Source organism: Somniosus microcephalus, chromosome 19 (assembly GCF_052327205.1).
Source record: "Somniosus microcephalus isolate GS21.2 chromosome 19, FLI_Smic_1.0, whole genome shotgun sequence".
In the NCBI taxonomy this organism is placed as follows: Eukaryota; Metazoa; Chordata; class Chondrichthyes; order Squaliformes; family Somniosidae; genus Somniosus; species Somniosus microcephalus.
The window spans coordinates 79798900-79816649 of record NC_141005.1 but is presented as its reverse complement, the minus strand read 5'-3'; positions in this window follow the sequence as shown (position 1 = coordinate 79816649).

The window sequence follows — 17750 nt, the reverse complement described above, 5'->3', positions numbered from 1 at the left end:
AACTGTGGCAGATGGAGTTCAATGTGGGAAAGTGTGAGATCATCCATTTTGGATCCAAGAAAGATAGATCAGAATATTATCTTAATGATGAGAGACTAGGAACTGTGGAGGAGTAGAGAGATTTGGGTGTCCATGCACACACATCACTAACAGCTAGTGCACAGGTACCAAAACTAATCCAAAAGGCCAATGGAATGTTGGTCTTTATCTCAAGGGGACTGGAATACAAAACGGAGGAAGATATACTGCAGTTGTAGAGAGACTTGGTCAGATATATGGAGCAAAGGCAGGTCAATGGGATTGAGCTACAGATGATGTGGTTGAATGGTGGAACATGCTCGAGGAACTGAATGGCCTACTCTTATTCCTATGTTCCTCTGTTTCCTATGTATTCCAAGTTGTGATGAGATGATGATCAGTGAGGAGTAATTCTCATTGAGTCAAAGCTGTGATGAGCCGATGGTGAGTGAAGAGGAATTTTCCAGTGAGCTTCAGAGAAGTAAAACATTTGACACCTTGAACTCATCATGAGCTAAAAGTGGTAGGAGTGAGGACATTGGGTAGCTCTTGTCCACATACCCTAAATAGAGAAGTATTAGGCTCCAGAGTTCATATAATCATAGAAAGGAAATTAATAACTTTGGGTGCACTGTAAAATACCAAAGATGCAAGGTCTTAGGAATCTAATATTTTTAGGAACGATTAAAGAAGTTTGGGGTTTCTTACTGGAAAAGACATTGAGGTGATCTAATAGATAGGGACATTGATCCAGACAAATTATCCAAGCAGATGTAGGCATCAGATGAAGCAAAGAGTGGGATAAGCATCAGTACAGGTATTTAAAATAACAGTGTAAAATAGGGTCAAAAGACAACCAAGGGCATCTTTGGGTTATGTGTCAAAACCGTCCACTTCAAAAACTTTGCTAATTCCAAGACTTTACACCTTTAGTCATGTTTCATGATACTTTATTTTGTCTCTGTATTGTGTGATTCAGCATTTCTCATCATTTGTTCACCAAGGCTTCATCCTAATAAGAGAAAAAAAGGAATCAAACACCTTTAAAGTTCACCATGTCAATCTCAATGTCATTAGTTGCTGGAATGGTTAACCTCCACCACAGAATTCCACTACCTTTTTAAATCGCTTGCTGAGAGAGAGAGGTGTTCCCATTCACATTGTGTCTCCCCCGCCTTCCCCTCTCTCCCCCCGCCTTCCCTTTGTAGGGATACAGATGTTCAGTGATTGGTGAACCTGAACAGTAGCCAGCCAAAGAAAGTCACTCCACTCTATGTTAATCAGAGTTACCTTTAATGATTTAACGTTGCACACAGCAGTAAAACTGTTTACACAAGCATAAAGACAGCATCAAGCAATACATACAACCTTTAAACCCAAGGATCAAGGCAGAAGAGGGATCAGTTCCCTCGTAGCTCTTGAAGTTTCTTCTTCTTGGACGACCTTCCTCTAGGAGAAGCTTCTTCAGGCTCCTCCGACTGCAGTGCCAGATCTGCCACAATGTCGCTTCATGTTTCTGCTGGTTGAGGCAATAACTATAAGTTAGGGAAGATCCGTTTTGTCCAATTACCCACCATTGCTAGGCTTTAATGATGGTCATTTGGCTGTTTGGTGTGTGTCACTCAATTTAGAGGTTAAACCAGGTGCAACCCTTCACCCACAGACAGTCCTTCGAGCTCACTTCTTCCAGATTATGGAAGGCGCAGGCTGCTCTTATCAGTGTCCAAACATTTTCAAAGTCTTGCTTCACACGGTTAGGAACGGTAGCGTAGTGGTAATGTCACTGGGCTAGTAATACAGAGGCCTGGACTAATAATCCAGAGATGTGACTTCAAATCCAATCATGGCAGCTGGGGAATTTAAATTCAGTTAATTAAATAAATCTGGAATAATTACTAGTATCAAACTATCGGAGTGTCGTTAAAAACCCATCTGGTTCACTAATGTCCATTAGTGAAGGAAATCTGCTGTCCTTACTTGGTCTGGCCTATATGTGACTCCAGACCCAGAGCAATATGGTTGACTCTTAAATGGCCTAGCAAGCCACTCAGTTGTAACAAACCGCTACAAAAAACAATAAAAAGAATGAAACTGGACAGATCAACCTCGGCTATGGACACGGCAATGGCACACCCAGCCCAGTCAACCCTGCAAAGTCCTCCTCATCAACATCTGGGGACTTGTGCCAAAATTGGGAGAGCTGTCCCACAGACTAGTCAAGCAACAGCGTGACAGTCATACTCACAGAATCATACCTTTCAGCCAATGTCCCAAACTCCTCCATCACCATCCCTGTGTATGTCCTGTCCCACCGGCAGGACAGACCCACCAGGGGTGGCGGCACAATGGTATACAGTCGGGAAGGAGTGGCCCTGGGAGTCCTCAACATTGACTCCGGACCACATAAGTTTCATGGCTGCAGTTCAAGCATGGGCAAGGAAACCTCCTGCTGATTACCACCTACCGCCCGCACCCCCACCCCAGCTGATGAATCAGCACTCCTCCATGTTGAACACTAAAGGGCACAGAATGTACTCTGGGTGGGGAACTTCAATGTCCATCACCAAGAGTGGCTCGGTAGCACCACTACTGGCTGAGTCCTGAAGGACATAACTGCCAGTCTGGGCCTGTGACAGGTGATGAGAGAACCAACACGAGGGGAAAAACCTACTTGACATTGTCCTCGCCAATCTACCTGTTACAAATGCATCTGTCCATGAACAGTATTGGTAGTAGTGACCACCGCACAGTCATTGTGGAGACGAAGTCCCGTCTTTACATTGAGGACACCCTCCATCATGTTGTGTGGCACTACCACCATGCTAAATGGGATAGATTCCGAACAGATCTAGCAGCTCAAAACTGGGAATCTATGAGGCGCTGCGGGCCATCAGCAGCAGCAGAATTGTATTCCAACACAATCTGTAACCTCATGGCCTGGCATATCCCTCACTCTACCATTACCATCAAGCCAGGGGACCAGCCCTGGTTCAATGAGGAGTGTAGAAGAGCATGCCAGGGGGAGTCATAGAGTTATACAGCACAGAAAGAGGCCCTTCGGCCCATCGCGTCCACGCCGGCCATCAAGCCCTGCCTAATCTAATCCCATTTTCCAGCATTTGGTCCGTAGCTTTGTATGCTATGGCATTTCAAGTGCTCATCCAAATGCTTCTTGAATGTTGTGTGGGTTCCTGCCTCTACCACCCTTTCAGGCAGTGAGTTCCAGATTCCAACCACCCTCTGGGTGAAAAAGTTCTCCCTCTAAACCTCCTGCCCCTTACCTTGAATCTATGCCCCCTGGTTATTGACCCCCCTACTAAGGGAAAAAGTTCCTTTCTATCTACCCTATCTATGCCCCTCATCATTTTGTACACCTCAATCAGGTCCCCCCTCAGCCTTCTCTGCTCCAAGGAAAACAACCCCAGCCTGTCCAGTCTTTCTTCATAGCTGAAGCGCTCCAGCCCAGGTAACATCCTGGTGAATCTCCTCTGCACCCTCTCCAAAGCAATCACATCCTTCCTATAGTGTGGCGACCAGAACTGCACACAGTATTCCAGCTGTGGCCTAACCAGCGTTTTGTACAGCTCCATCATAACCTCCCTGCTCTTATATTCTATGCCTCGGCTAATGAAGGCAAGCATTCCATATGCCTTTTTAACCACCTTATCCACCTGTTCTGCTGCCTTCAGGGATCTATGTACATGCACACCAAGGTCCCTCTGATCCTCTGTCTTTCCTAGGGTCTTACCATTCATTGTGTATTCCCTTGCCTTGTTAGTCCCTCCAAAATGCATCACCTCACACTTTTCAGGGTTAAATTCCATTTGCCACTGTACCGCCCATCTGACCAACGCATCTATATCGTCCTGTAGCCTGAGGCTACCCTCCTCGCTATTTACCACCCCACCAATTTTCATGTCATCTGCGAACTTACTGATCATACCTTTTACATTCACATCCAAATCATTAATGTAGACCACAAACAGCAAGGGACCCAGCACCAATCCCTGCGGTACCCCACTGGACACAGGCTTCCAGTCACAAAAACAACCTTCGACCATCACCCTCTGCCTTCTGCCACTAAGCCAGTTTTGGATCCAATGTGCCAAGGCACCCTGGATCCCATGGGCTCTTACCTTCTTGAGCAGGCTCCTATGCGGGACTTTATCGAAAGCCTTACTGAAATCCATGTATACCACATCCACTGCACTACCCTCATCCACACACCTAGTCACCCCCTTGAAAAATTCAATCAAATTAGTCAGACATGATCTTCCCTTGAGAAAGCCATGCTGACGATCCCTGATTAATCCTTGCCTCTCCAAGTGGAGACTAATTCTGTCCCTCAGAATTTTTTCCAATAATTTCCCTACCACTGATGTTAGGCTCACTGGCCTGTAATTCCCTGGTTTATCCCTACTACCCTTCTTGAATGGAGTGGGCCTTTGGCGTAGCGGTAGTATCCCCGCCGCTGGGCCAGAAGGTGCAGGGTTTCGAACCCCGCTCTAGACAGTCCCGGCAAGTAGAGTCGGAGCTCCGGCTCTAAATTCTGGGGTGACATCCAGCGGGATACTTGCGTCCGTGGGTGTGGGTGCCCCCCCTCTCGTATGGGTTGTGGGAGCCCGTAAAACCCTCCCGCCATAGGACTAACCACCCTAATGGCTAGTATGAAGATGGTTACGGTCACGGAAGGAGCATTAAACGCGGCCAGAAATCCTTCCACCACTTCATACAGTTCCCCAAAAAGGGAACAGTGTGTGAAGACACGAAAGACAGACAGACAGACCCTTCTTGAATAATGGTACTACGTTAGCTATTCTCCAGTCCTCTGGCACATCCCCTGTGGCCAGAGAGGTTCTGAAAATTTGTGTCAGAGCCCCTGCAATCTCCTCCTTTGCCTCACACAGCAGCCTGGGATACATCTCGTCCGGGCCTGGGGATTTATCCACTTTTAAGCCTGCTAAAACCGCTAGTACCTCCTCCCTCTCGATGCTAATATGTTCAAGTATATCACAGTCCCCTTGCCCGATTTCTATGTCTACATCGTCCTTCTCCATAGTGAACACAGATGTAAAAAATTCATTTAAAACCCCACCTACATCTTCTGGCTCCACACACACATTGCCACTTTGGTCCCTAATGGGCCCTACTCTTTCCCTAGTTATCCTCTTGCCCTTAATATACTTATAAAACACCTTAGGATTTTCCTTTATTTTGCTCGCCAGTGTTATTTCATGGCCCCTCCTCGCTCTCCTAATTTCTTTTTTAAGTATCCCCCTGCACTTTTTATACTCCTCTAGGGCTTCCTCTGTCTTTAGTCCTTTGTATCTGCCAAAAGCCCCCCTTTTTTTCCTAATCCATTCTCGTATATCCCTTGACATCCAAGGTTCCCTGGGCTTGTTGGTCTCACCCTTGACCTTTACGGGAACATGTTGCCATTGTACTCTCTCAATTTCCTTTCTGAAAGACTCCCATTGCTCCGATGTGGATTTTCCTACAAGTAGCTGATCCCAGTCCACTTTGGCCAGATCCTGCCTTATCATATTAAAATCGGTCTTCCCCCAATTTAGAACCTTTATTTCCGGTCCATCTCTGTCCTTTTCCATGACTACCTTAAATCTCACCGAATTATGGTCACTGTCACCAAAGTGCTCACCTACTAACACTTCTACCACTTGCCCGGCCACATTCCCTAGAATTAGGTCCAGTACTGCCCCCTCTCTTGTAGGACTTTCTACATGCTGGCTCAAAAAGCTCTCCTGGATGCACTTTAAGAATTCTGCACCCTCTAAGCCTTTCACACTCTGACTATCCCAGTTAATATTGGGGAAGTTGAAATCCCCCACTATTATTACCCTATTATTTGCACACTTCTCTGAGATTTGCCTACATATCTGTTCCTCTATCTCCCCCTGACTGTTTGGGGGCCTATAGTACACTCCCAGCAAAGTGCTTGCCCCCTTTTTGTTTTTAAGTTCTACCCATATGGCCTCATTAGAGGAACCTGTTAATATATCATCCCTCCTTACAGCAGTAATTGACTCCTTAATTAATATTACGCCCCCCCCCCCTGTCTCGCCTGTAGATTCTATACCCCGGAATATTGAGCTGCCAGTCTTGCCCCTCCCTCAACCATGTCTCCGTGATAGCAACAATATCATACTCCCATGTGTTCATCAACACCTTCAGTTCATCCACCTTATTCGCAAGACTCCTTGCATTAAAATAAATGCCATCCAGCCTTGCCCTACTCCCTTGTGCCGTTACATATTTGCTCTGCCTTCCAAGCTGACTTGTTTTTTCCTCTATATTTGGCTGTACATCACCCCCTATTATAGCTCCACTCTGTATCCCATCCCCCTGCCAAGTTAGTTTAAACCCCCCCCAACAGTGCTAGCAAACCTCCCCGCAAGGATATTTGTCCCATTCTGGTTCAGGTGCAACCCGTCCGACTTGTACAAGTCCCACCTTCCCCAGAAGCAGACCCAGTGATCCAGGAAACTAAAGCCCTCCCTCCTGCACCAACTCTTTAGCCACGCATTCATCTGCTCTATCCTCCTATTCCTATACTCACTAGCACGTGGCACCGGGAGTAATCCAGAGATTACAACCTTTGAGGTTCTGCTCTTTAATCTGCTACCTAGCTCCCTAAATTCTTGCTGCAGGACCTCATCCCTCTTCCTACCCATGTCGTTGGTCCCAATGTGAACCACGACCTCTGACTGTTCACCCTCATCCTTCAGAATGCCCTGCAGCCGTTCAGTGACATCCTTGACCCTGGCACCAGGGAGGCAACAAACCATCCTGGAGTCACGTCTATGGCCACAGAAATGCCTATACGATAGAATCCCCTACCACTATTGCTGTCCCACTCTTTTTCCTCCCTTCCTGAGCAGCAGAAGCACCCCCAGTGCCAGGAAGTTGGCTGCTGCTGCCTTCCCCTGGTAAGTCATCCCCCTCAACAGTATCCAAATCAGTATAACTGTTTGAGAGGGGGATGGCCACAGGGGTCCCCTGCACTACCTGCCTGCTTCTACTGCTCCACCTGATGGTCACCCATTTCCCTTCTGCCTGTGCAGCCCTTACCTGCGGTGTGACCAACTCACTAAACGTGTTATCCACGACCCTCTCAGCATCGCGAATGCTCCAAAACTCATCCATCCGCAGCTCCAGCGCCTCAATGCGGTCTACTAGAAGCTGCAGCTGGATACATTTCCGGCACACATGGTCGTCAGGGACACCGGCAGTGTCCCTGAATTCCCACATAGCGCAGGTGGAGCATAACACGGGGCTGGGCTGTTCTGACATGACTTACCCTTTAATTAATTTAAATTAATTCAATACCACCAATTAAAGATATACTCTAGAGCGCTTGTATGGCAGAAGTCCCCGCTACACCACAGAGACCCTAGAAAATATAAACTGCAGAGTTAAGGTTTAAAAAGAGAGAAATACTCACCAACCAATCATTTACCTGCATCCTGGTGACGTCACACTTTGATTACTTTTTACCTCTCTCCCCCGCTGCTGAATTGGTAAGCCTCGCTGCTCCACTCCCAGGCCCAGCCGCTGTGGTTGGGCCTCGCCTCGCTGCCGCCGCTTTTAACTACCACCGCGCTCCTCGCTGCTCTCACCCAGGTCCAGCCGCTGTGGTCGGGCCTCGCCTCGCTGCCGCCGCTTTTAACTGCCGCCGCTCCTCGCTGCTCTCACCCAGGTCCAGCCGCTGTGGTTGGGTACCTAAAAATGAGGTGCCAACCTGGGGAAGCTGCAACACAGGACTAAATGCATGCTATAGAAAGGGCTAAGCGATCCCACAATCGTGAATGGTGTTGGACCTTTAAACAACTAACTGGAGGAGGAGGCTCCATGAATATCCCCATCCTCAGTGATGGTGGAGCCCAGCACGAGTGCAAAAGACAAGGCTGAAGCGTTTGCAACCATCTTCAACCAGAAGGGCCGAGTGGATGATCCATATCGGCCTACTCCTGAGGTCCCCACCATCACAGAAGCCAGTCTTCAGCCATTTCAATTCACTCCACGTGATATCCAGAAATGGCTGAGCGCACTGGCTATGGGCTATGGGCCCCGACAACATCCCGGCTATCGTGCTGAAGACTTGTGCTCCAGAACTAGCTGCGCCTCTAGCCAAACTGTTCCAGTACAGCTACAACACTGGCATCTATCCGACAATGTGGAAAACTGCCCAGGTATGTCCTGTCCACAAAAAGCAGGACAAATTCAACCTAGCCAATTACTGCCCCATCAGTCTACTCTCAATCATCAGCAAAGTGATGGAAAGTGACATCGACAGTGCTATCAAATGGCACTTACTCACCAATAACCTGCTCACAGATGCCCAGTTTGGGTTCCGCCAAGACCACTCGGCTCCCAACCTCATTACAGCCTTGGTCCATACATCAACAAAGGAGCTGAATTCCAGAGATGAGGCGAGAGTGACTGCCCTTGACATCAAGGCAGCATTTGACTGAATGTGGCATCAAGGAACCCTTGTAAAACTGAAGTCAATGGGAATCGGGGGGGGGGGTGGAAACTTTCCGCTGGCTGGAGTCATACCTAGCACAAAGGAAGATGGTTGTGGTGGTTGAAGGTCAATCATCACAGCCCCAGGACATCGCTGCAGGAGTTCCCCAGGGCAGTGTCCTAGGCCCAACTATCTTCAGCTGCTTCATCAATGACCTTCCCTCCAACATAAGGTCAGAAATGGGGATGTTCGCTGATGACTGCACAGTATTCAGTACCATTCACAACTCCACAGATAATGAAGCAGCCCATGCCCAAATGCAACAAGACCTGGACGACGTTCAGGCTTGGGCTAATAAGTGGCAGGTAACATTTGCACCACAGAAGTGCCAGGCAATGACTATCTCCAACAAGCGAGAGTCTAACCACCTCCCCTTGACATTCAACGGTATTACCATCGCCGAATCCCCCACCATCAACATCCTGGGGTTCACCATTGACCAGAAACTTAACTGGACCAGCCACATAAATACTGTGGCACCAAGAGCAGGTCAGAGGCCAGGTATTCTGCAGCGAGTGTCTCACCTTCTGACTCCCCAAAGCCTTTCCACCATCTATAAGCCACAAGTAAGGAATGTGATGGAATCCACTTGCCCGGATGAGTGCAGCTCCAACAACACTCAAGAAGCTTGACACCATCCAGGACAAAGCAGCCCACTTAATTGGCACCCCATCCACCACCTTAAACATTCACTCCCTCCACCACCAGCATACCGTGGCTGCAGTGTGTACCATCTACAAGATGCACTGCAGCAACTCGCCAAGGCTTCTTCGGCAGCACCTCCCAAACCCGCGACCTCTACCACCTCGAAGGACAAGAGCAGCAGGCGCACGGGAACACCACCACCTGCAAGTTCCTCTCCAAGTCACACACCATCCTGACTTAGAAGTATATCGCCGATCCTCCATCGTCACTGGGTCAAAATCCTGGAACTCCCTCTCGAACAGCACTGTGGGAGTACCTTCACCACACGGACTGCAGCGGTTCAAGAAGGTGGCTCACCACCACCTTCTCAAGGGCAATTTGGGATGGACAATAACTGCTGGCCTTGCCAGCGAAGCCCACATCCCATTAACGGAAAAAACATTCTCCAGCTTTCCCTTTCCCCGTATCCATCGTGGATAATTCTTGCTACGTATTATTCCTCCCTAGCTCTCAATTGTCCAAATCCAAATTCTATGTCCCTCTTTATTTAATTTCAATCCCTCTGACGGGGTGTGTTTAACTCTATCCTGATTGTTTCATTAGAAAGTTGATTTCTCTATGGAGCATGTGTCAGGGCCTTGATGATTTGAAAAGTTTTCTCAGTCTCCTGAGCCACATTAACCATTTCATCTCAATCATGAGCCCTGGAGGAACTTTACTGTCCCATACAATAATAAAGATTGAAAACATAGATTAAATGTTCCCACCTGGTCCCAGTTATTGACACACCTTGTTTGTTTATTTTAGAGGATCTTTTTATTGTGCTTGAGTCCATTTTATCATAGAAAATGATCCCAAATCCAAAAAGCAGTATTGTTGGACTGACAGGATTTGTCAATGTTCAATTTCATTTCCCCCAAAACTATCTTCCTTGATACATATCAATTGGCAGGACTACCTAGACAGCTTTCCACCAGTTTCTTTTAATGAAAATTTGATTATCCCCTTAAACTTAAGGTAAATTTTCCCTTCTCGAGTGCTTGAAACAGCAACTCATATCAATTTATCTTATCAATTCCAATTTCAGAAATAAATGATGCACAGGCTTGGTGGTTTTACAGTTGAGACACAAGTGATTGCTATTAGTTTGGAGATAACTTCCATATCTCCCCCTCCCCACTCGAACACTATGGCCTAGAAATTCGGTATAGCCGCATTTGGGGCGCTAGTCCTGACGATGTGCAAAGTTTAGCACCAGGCGCAATTTAGCGTCACCTAGCGCGATATTGGGTTGCAGCGCCCCTAAAGGTGATTGCGGCGCTAAATCAGGCGCTGCACGCTACTCTTAAGGCGCTAACCCGGCGGCGCAGCCCAATTTCGCGGCGGCGGGGCGCAGTGAGGGTGCTGTCCCTGAGACACAGTGGCGCCGGCCAGCTCTTAAAGGGGCAGGTCAATTGGCATCACCAGACACACTGCCTTGTAGGCCTTCAAAGCGGTGGGAGCCTACCTGTGGCGCACCAGCCTAGCAAGACATGGAAAGGGTGAGGCAGAGGGCGGAACGCCTCACTGATGGGGCATTGGATGCTTTGGTTGGCGCAGTGGAATCAAGGCCAAGATTTATGTTTTGGACAGTCTCCCGGGTGTGAGAGGCAGTTATGTGTCAGTGTATTCGTTTTTCTTTCTGTTGCCATAGCTTTCTCATATTTGAAGGAACCACATTTTGTGTAATGAAACACTTTCTTCATTTACAATGGCCATGCCTGCTATTTACATGCATCTTGCCCTTCACAGGCTTGGGGGTATCAGACCGGTTCCATTCCTGTTCTTGGAATGGCAGCAAGCATTCCGTGAGAGGGGCCTAGAAGCTACTTCTGACCAGCCTCTGACGCTCAGCCTGAGAAGAGCCGCTCGCGTAGAAGTTCAGGCCAGCAGCCATCTTCTCAGCTGCTGACAGAGAGGTCCTGCACCTTATCTGAGGCTGCAGATCTGGCTGAAGCAGCTGGCACAGCTCAGTCACCACCTCCTTTCTAAATCGCAGCCTTCTGACACACTGCTCCTCCGGCATGTTCATGTACGAAAACTGCTGTCAGATAACCCTGCCAGCGTAAGGTCTGCTGTGGCGACGTCTGTTAGCCCTCCTCCATCTGGCCATGCCCGTCCCCCTCTCCCAGCGTCTCAGTGCCCTTTCCAGATGATTCAGCAGCAGGACGTTCCCCTCCAATGCAGCCCCCATAATAAGTGCCCACAGGAAGGTTCCCGTTGTCAAGGCTCACCAACAGCAAGGTGATGGTCAGAAGGCTGAAGATCATCTGCCTGCTCTGGCTCAGTGGTCAAATGGCTCTCAGTGTGCAGCTCAGCAACTCTTTGTAGCTCTCGAAGAAGTTGTGATCCAAAAATGGTGGCCGCTTTTAAACCACACCTGTCCCCTTTAAATAACGCTCCTCCAGCCTGAGAGCGACTTGGTAAGGCCCAGGTAAGCTGTCATTATTAGCACCAGGCGCTACGGAGGGGGGCGCCACTGAATTTCCAGTCCGGGGCGCCCAAAAGGCGTTGCACACTCAAATGACATCATAATCAGCCTGCGCCCATGAGCGGGCGCTAAGATTTAGCGCCGGCGCTAAATGCATGCCTAATATGGGGCGAGGCCTTGCGCCCACCCGGAAATTGGCTAACGCCCCACTTCTCGGCCTCTTTAGGCGTTAATCGGTGGCGCAACCAACCGAATTTCTCCCCCTATGTCTTGGAAGGTAACAAATGACCCTGAATGGGTTAAAGCCGGGCTTGTGAAAGGCAAAGCCTTTAGTCCAAATTGTCACCACAATGAGACATTTGATATCTGCCGATATCTGCAAATAAGTTCTTAAATCCTTAAAACAGCTGGATCTCTTGCTACGCCATTAATATTTATGCCGTCTGGAGAACCATGGTCGCCTGTTTAAAAGAAAATAATAACAGAGGATCCATTGTGGTTCTGCTTGAGAGCCCATGGGGTTAATAACATAAGAAATAAGAGCAGGAGTAGGCCATACGGCCCCTCGAGCCTACTTTCACCATTCAATAAGATCATGGCTTATCTTCTACCTCAAATGCACTTTCCCACCCTATCCCCGTATCCCTTGATTTCCTTAGTGCCCAAAAATCTATCGATCTCAGTCTGAAAATACTCAATGACTGAGCATCCTTCACCCTCTGGGGTAGAGAATTCCAAAGATTCACCACCCTCTGAGTGAAGAAATTTCTCTTAATCTCAGTCCTAAATGGCCGACCCCTCATTCTGAGACTGTGACCCCTGGTTCTAGACTCTCCGGCCAGGAGAAACAGCCTCTCAGCATCTACCCTGTCAAGCCCTCCAAGAATTTTATATGTTTCAATGAGATCACCTCTCATTCTTCTAAACTTCAGGGAGTATAGGCCCAATCTACTCAATCTCTCCTCATTAGGACAGCCCTCTCATCCCAGGAATCAATCTACTGAACCTTTGTTGCACCCACTATAAGACAAGTATTTTCTTCCTTAAGTAAGGAGACCAAAACTGTACACAGTACTCCAGGTGTGGTCTCACCAAAGCCCTGTATAATTGCAGCAAGAATTCCTTATTCTTACACTCCAACCCCCTAGCAATAAAGGCTAACATACAATTTGCCTTATTCCCCATTATAACTTCTCCTGTCTCTACCTCTAAGGGACCCACATTTACTTTTGCTAATCTCTTCCTTTTTACATATTTGTAGAAGCTCCTGCAATCCACTCCTATATTTCTTGCTAGTTTAATCTCACACTCCACCTTCTCCCTCTTTATCAATGTCTTGCTCATCCTTTGTTGATTTATAAAACCCTCCTTAGGCTTACTTCTCTTTCTGGCAACACTGTAAGCCTCTTCTTTTAATCCAATACTATCCCCAATCTCTCTAGTTAGCCATAGTTGGACCACTTTTCCAGTGGAGTATTTATTCCTCAAGGGAATGTGCAATTTGTCAATTCATGATTTCCTTCTATCACAGTGGGGAAATATCCACTCAAATTAAGAAACTTAAAATTTAATACTCAATATATGTTTACATATATCTTCCCCGCTATCCCCCGTCTTCCCCGCTATCCCCCGTCTTCCCCTCTCGCCCCCGTCTTCCCCTCTCGCCCCCGTCTTCCCCTCTCGCCCCCGTCTTCCCCTCTCGCCCCGTCTTCCCCTCTCGCCCCCCGTCTTCCCCTCTCGCCCCCGTCTTCCCCTCTCGCCCCCGTCTTCCCCTCTCGCCCCCGTCTTCCCCTCTCGCCCCCGTCTTCCCCTCTCGCCCCCGTCTTCCCCTCTCGCCCCGTCTTCCACTCTCGCCCCCGTCTTCCCCTCTCGCCCCCGTCTTCCCCTCTCGCCCCCGTCTTCCCCTCTCGCCCCCGTCTTCCCCTCTCGCCCCCGTCTTCCCCTCTCGCCCCCGTCTTCTCCTCTCGCCCCCGTCTTCCCCTCTCGCCCCCGTCTTCCCCTCTCGCCCCCGTCTTCTCCTCTCGCCCCCGTCTTCCCCTCTCGCCCCCGTCTTCCCCTCTCGCCCCCATCTTCCCCTCTCACCCCCATCTTCTCCTCTCACCCCGTCTTCTCCTCTCACCCCCATCTTCCCCTCTCGCCCCCGTCTTCCCCTCTCACCCCCATCTTCTCCTCTCACCCCGTCTTCTCCTCTCGCCCCCGTCTTCCCCTCTCGCCCCCGTCTTCCCCTCTCACCCCATCTTCTCCTCTCACCCCGTCTTCTCCTCTCGCCCCCGTCTTCCCCTCTCGCCCCCGTCTTCCCCTCTCGTCCCCGTCTTCCCCTCTCGCCCCCGTCTTCCCCTCTCGCCCCAGTCTTCCCCTCTCGCCCCAGTCTTCCCCTCTCGCCCCCGTCTTCCCCTCTCGCCCCCGTCTTCCCCTCTCACCCCCGTCTTCTCCTCTCGCCCCCGTCTTCCCCTCTCGCCCCCGTCTTCCCCTCTCGCCCCCGTCTTCCCCTCTCGCCCCAGTCTTCCCCTCTCGCCCCCGTCTTCCCCTCTCGCCCCCGTCTTCCCCTCTCGCCCCAGTCTTCCCCTCTCGCCCCCGTCTTCCCCTCTCGCCCCCGTCTTCCCCTCTCGCCCCCGTCTTCTCCTCTCGCCCCCGTCTTCCCCTCTCGCCCCGTCTTCCCCTCTCGCCCCCGTCTTCCCCTCTCGCCCCCATCTTCCCCTCTCGCCCCCGTCTTCCCCTCTCGCCCCCGTCTTCCCCTCTCGCCCCGTCTTCCCCGCTATCCCCGTCTTCCCCTCTCGCCCCCGTCTTCCCCTCTCGCCCCCGTCTTCCCCTCTCGCCCCCGTCTTCCCCGCTATCCCCGTCTTCCCCTCTCGCCCCCGTCTTCCCCGCTATCCCCGTCTTCCCCTCTCGCCCCGTCTTCCCCTCTCGCCCCCGTCTTCCCCTCTCGCCCCCGTCTTCGCCTCTCGCCCCCATCTTCCCCTCTCGCCCCCATCTTCCCCTTGCTCATCTCTTCCTGAGCCTAAGAAATTAAGGCAATTAGAACAATATAGCATTTCATGGTCTACCATTTGAAAAGGCTTTACTGCAATTGAATGGCCTCTTTTAAACAAAAAAATTAACCCCATGCAAACAAGGTCCCAGACTCAACCCCTTGTTTGGGCTGAAATAGCTTCTCTCAGCTCGGAGAGCAGTATGGGAGCAGGAATTAGCCTCAGCACCCTGGGTGCTGGAAGTGTACGTCAGGTAAGGACAGGATCGGACTAAGCTGTAGTATTTGAACAGCCTGCTGACATAGTCACTTGGGCGTGATACTGGACAGTTGCTGGCACCCTTGGAGCCACACCCTTGGAAGAAGGAATTGTTTTCAGGACAGAAGTAGAAGAAAATAAAGAGAATTGACCTAGTGTAACATAAGATCATAGATGAGGAGGTCTCTGCCATTAAAGAGAAAGAGCCCTCTATTTTATCAAACTACTACCCTACCGTTAACCTATCCTTTCTCTTCAAGGTCATGTTCAAGTTGTCGCCACACAATTACTCACTTGCCGTTCTCTCCACTTGCTTTTTGAGTCTTTCAAATTTAGTTTCAGTCTAAAGACAGCACTCAGACCCCATGGTCAAAGGGACCCATGACATCTTTTATGCAGCAATCATGGCTCATTGCCACTTCTTGTTATCCTTGATCTCTGCAGAATTCGGAGAAGAGGGGGAAGGAGTTGTTGCTTTCTGCCTACACTACACTACTTGTAGTGCTTTGTGTTACAGGTAGATATTTAATGTCAGTGCCCTTAACTTAAACGAGATCAAGTAAGTAGTCAAGAAACTACACTGTAAACTAAGTTACCTAAATACAAATTTAATTAAATAAAACAAGGCCACACAGGGATGGCAGTGCAGGTGGTGTGCCGCAACTGCAGCATGTGGGAGTTTTTGGACAGCATTGTGATCCCGGACAACCATGTTTGCAGTAAGTTCCTGCATCTTGAGAACTTCAGCTCAGAGTTTTTGAGCTGGAGTCTGAGGTGCAGACATCGCGGGGCATCAGGGATGGGGAGAGTTACCTGGACACTTTGATCCAGGAGGCAGTCACACCCTTAGGTTAGGTAGTGGTACAGGTCTGGTTAGTGGACAGGGACAGGAGGGTGTGACTGCAACTCAGGCAGGTAAGGGGACCCCAGGTGCAGTGCTGGAGGAGCCTCAGCCTTTGCCCTTGTCCAACAGGTATGAGGTTCTTGCTGCCTGTGTGGATGAGGGAAAAGCCTGCAGGATGGATGAGCAAGCTGACCATGGCACCATGGTGCAGGAGGCCATTCAAGTGGGGGTGGGGGGGGAGTGAAAGGGAATGTAGTTGTGGTAAGGGACAGTGTAGTCAGGGGGATAGAGGCTGTTCTCTGCAGCCGCGACCGGGACTTCCGAAGGCTGTGTTGCCTGCCCGGTGCCAGAGTTAAGGATATCTCCTTGGAGCTGGAGAAGAACTTGGAGTGGGAGGGGGCGGAGCCAGTTGTTGTGGTCCACGTAGGAATCAACGACATAAGTAGAACTAGGAATGAGGTTCTGCTGAGGGAATTTGAGGAGCTAGGGTACAAATTAAAAAGCAGAACCTCAAAGGTAATAATCTCTGGATTGTTTACTAAGCCACACGCAAATTGGCATAGGGACAAACAGAGTAGAGGTTTAAATTCATGGCTCAAAGAGTGGTGTGAGAGGAAGGGGTTTCAGTTCATGGGGCACTGGCACCAGCACTGAGGAAAGAGGGAGCTGTTCCATTGGGATGCAGATAGAAATTAGCAGGTTTGATCTAATAGCCATAACGGAGACGTGGTTGCAATGTGGCCAAGGTTGGGAACTAAATATTCCAGGATACTTAACTTTTAGAAGAGATGGGCAAAATGGAAAAGGAGGAGGGGTAGCCCTGATAATAAAGGATGGGATAAAGACAGTAGAGAGAAAGGATCTTAGCTCCAACAATCAAGTAGTAGAATCAGTTTGGGTGGAGCTAAGAAACAGCAAGGGGCAGAAAACATTGGTGGGAGTTGTTTAAAGGCCCCCAAACAGTAGTTGTAATGTAGGGCAGAGTATAAATCAGGAAATTAGAGGCGCATGTAACAAGGGTAATATAGTAATCATGGGGGACTTTAATTTACATATAGACTGGGCAAACCAAATTTGCTGTAATAGTGCGGAGGACAAATTCATGGAATGTATGCAAGATAGTTTTCTATCAGTATGTTGAGGAACCAATTAGGGAACAGACTATTTTAGATCTAGTATTGTGCAATGAGAAAGGGTTAATTAATAACATTGTAGTAAAGGGGCCTTTAAGGAAGAGTGACCATAATATGATAGAATTTTATATTGAGTTTGAAAGTGATTTAGTTAAATCCGAAACTAGGGTCTTAAATCTAAACAACGCAAACTACGTAGGTATGAGGGGCGAGTTGGCTACGGTAGATTGGGAAACTACACTAAAAGGTATGATGGTAGACAAGCAATGGCTAGCATTTAAAGAATTAATACGTAATTTACAAAAAATATACATTCCTTTAAGGCACAAAACCCCCACTGGAATAGTTGTCCAACCGTGGCTAACAAGAGAAGTTAAAGATAGTATTAGATCAAAGGAAGAGGCTTATAATGTTGCCAAAAAGAGTAGTAAGTCTGAGGATTGGGAGGATTTTAGAATTCAACAAAGGAGGACCAAGAAATTGATAAAGAAAGGGAAAATAGAATATGAGAGTGAACTAGCGAGAGACATAAAAACAGACTGTAAAAGCTTCAATAGGCATGTAAAAAGGAAAAGATTAACGAAAGTAAATGTGGGTCCCTTACAGGCTGAGACAGGAGAAGTTATAATGGTGAATAAGGAAATGGCTGAGAAATTAAACAAATACTTTGGCTGTGATTTTGCCTGTACTCAGAGGGCGGGTTTGGAGGCAGGACAGGAGTTAAAATCAAAATGATTGATGGCAGGTTGCGAACCCGTCGCCATCCCGCCTCCATGTAACTTTAGAAAGTGTCAGGTCTGCAAGTTCCAATCAGACCCGACACCAAGCGGCGGGAGAGCCACTTAAGGCAGTTAACAGCTTGTTAACTGCC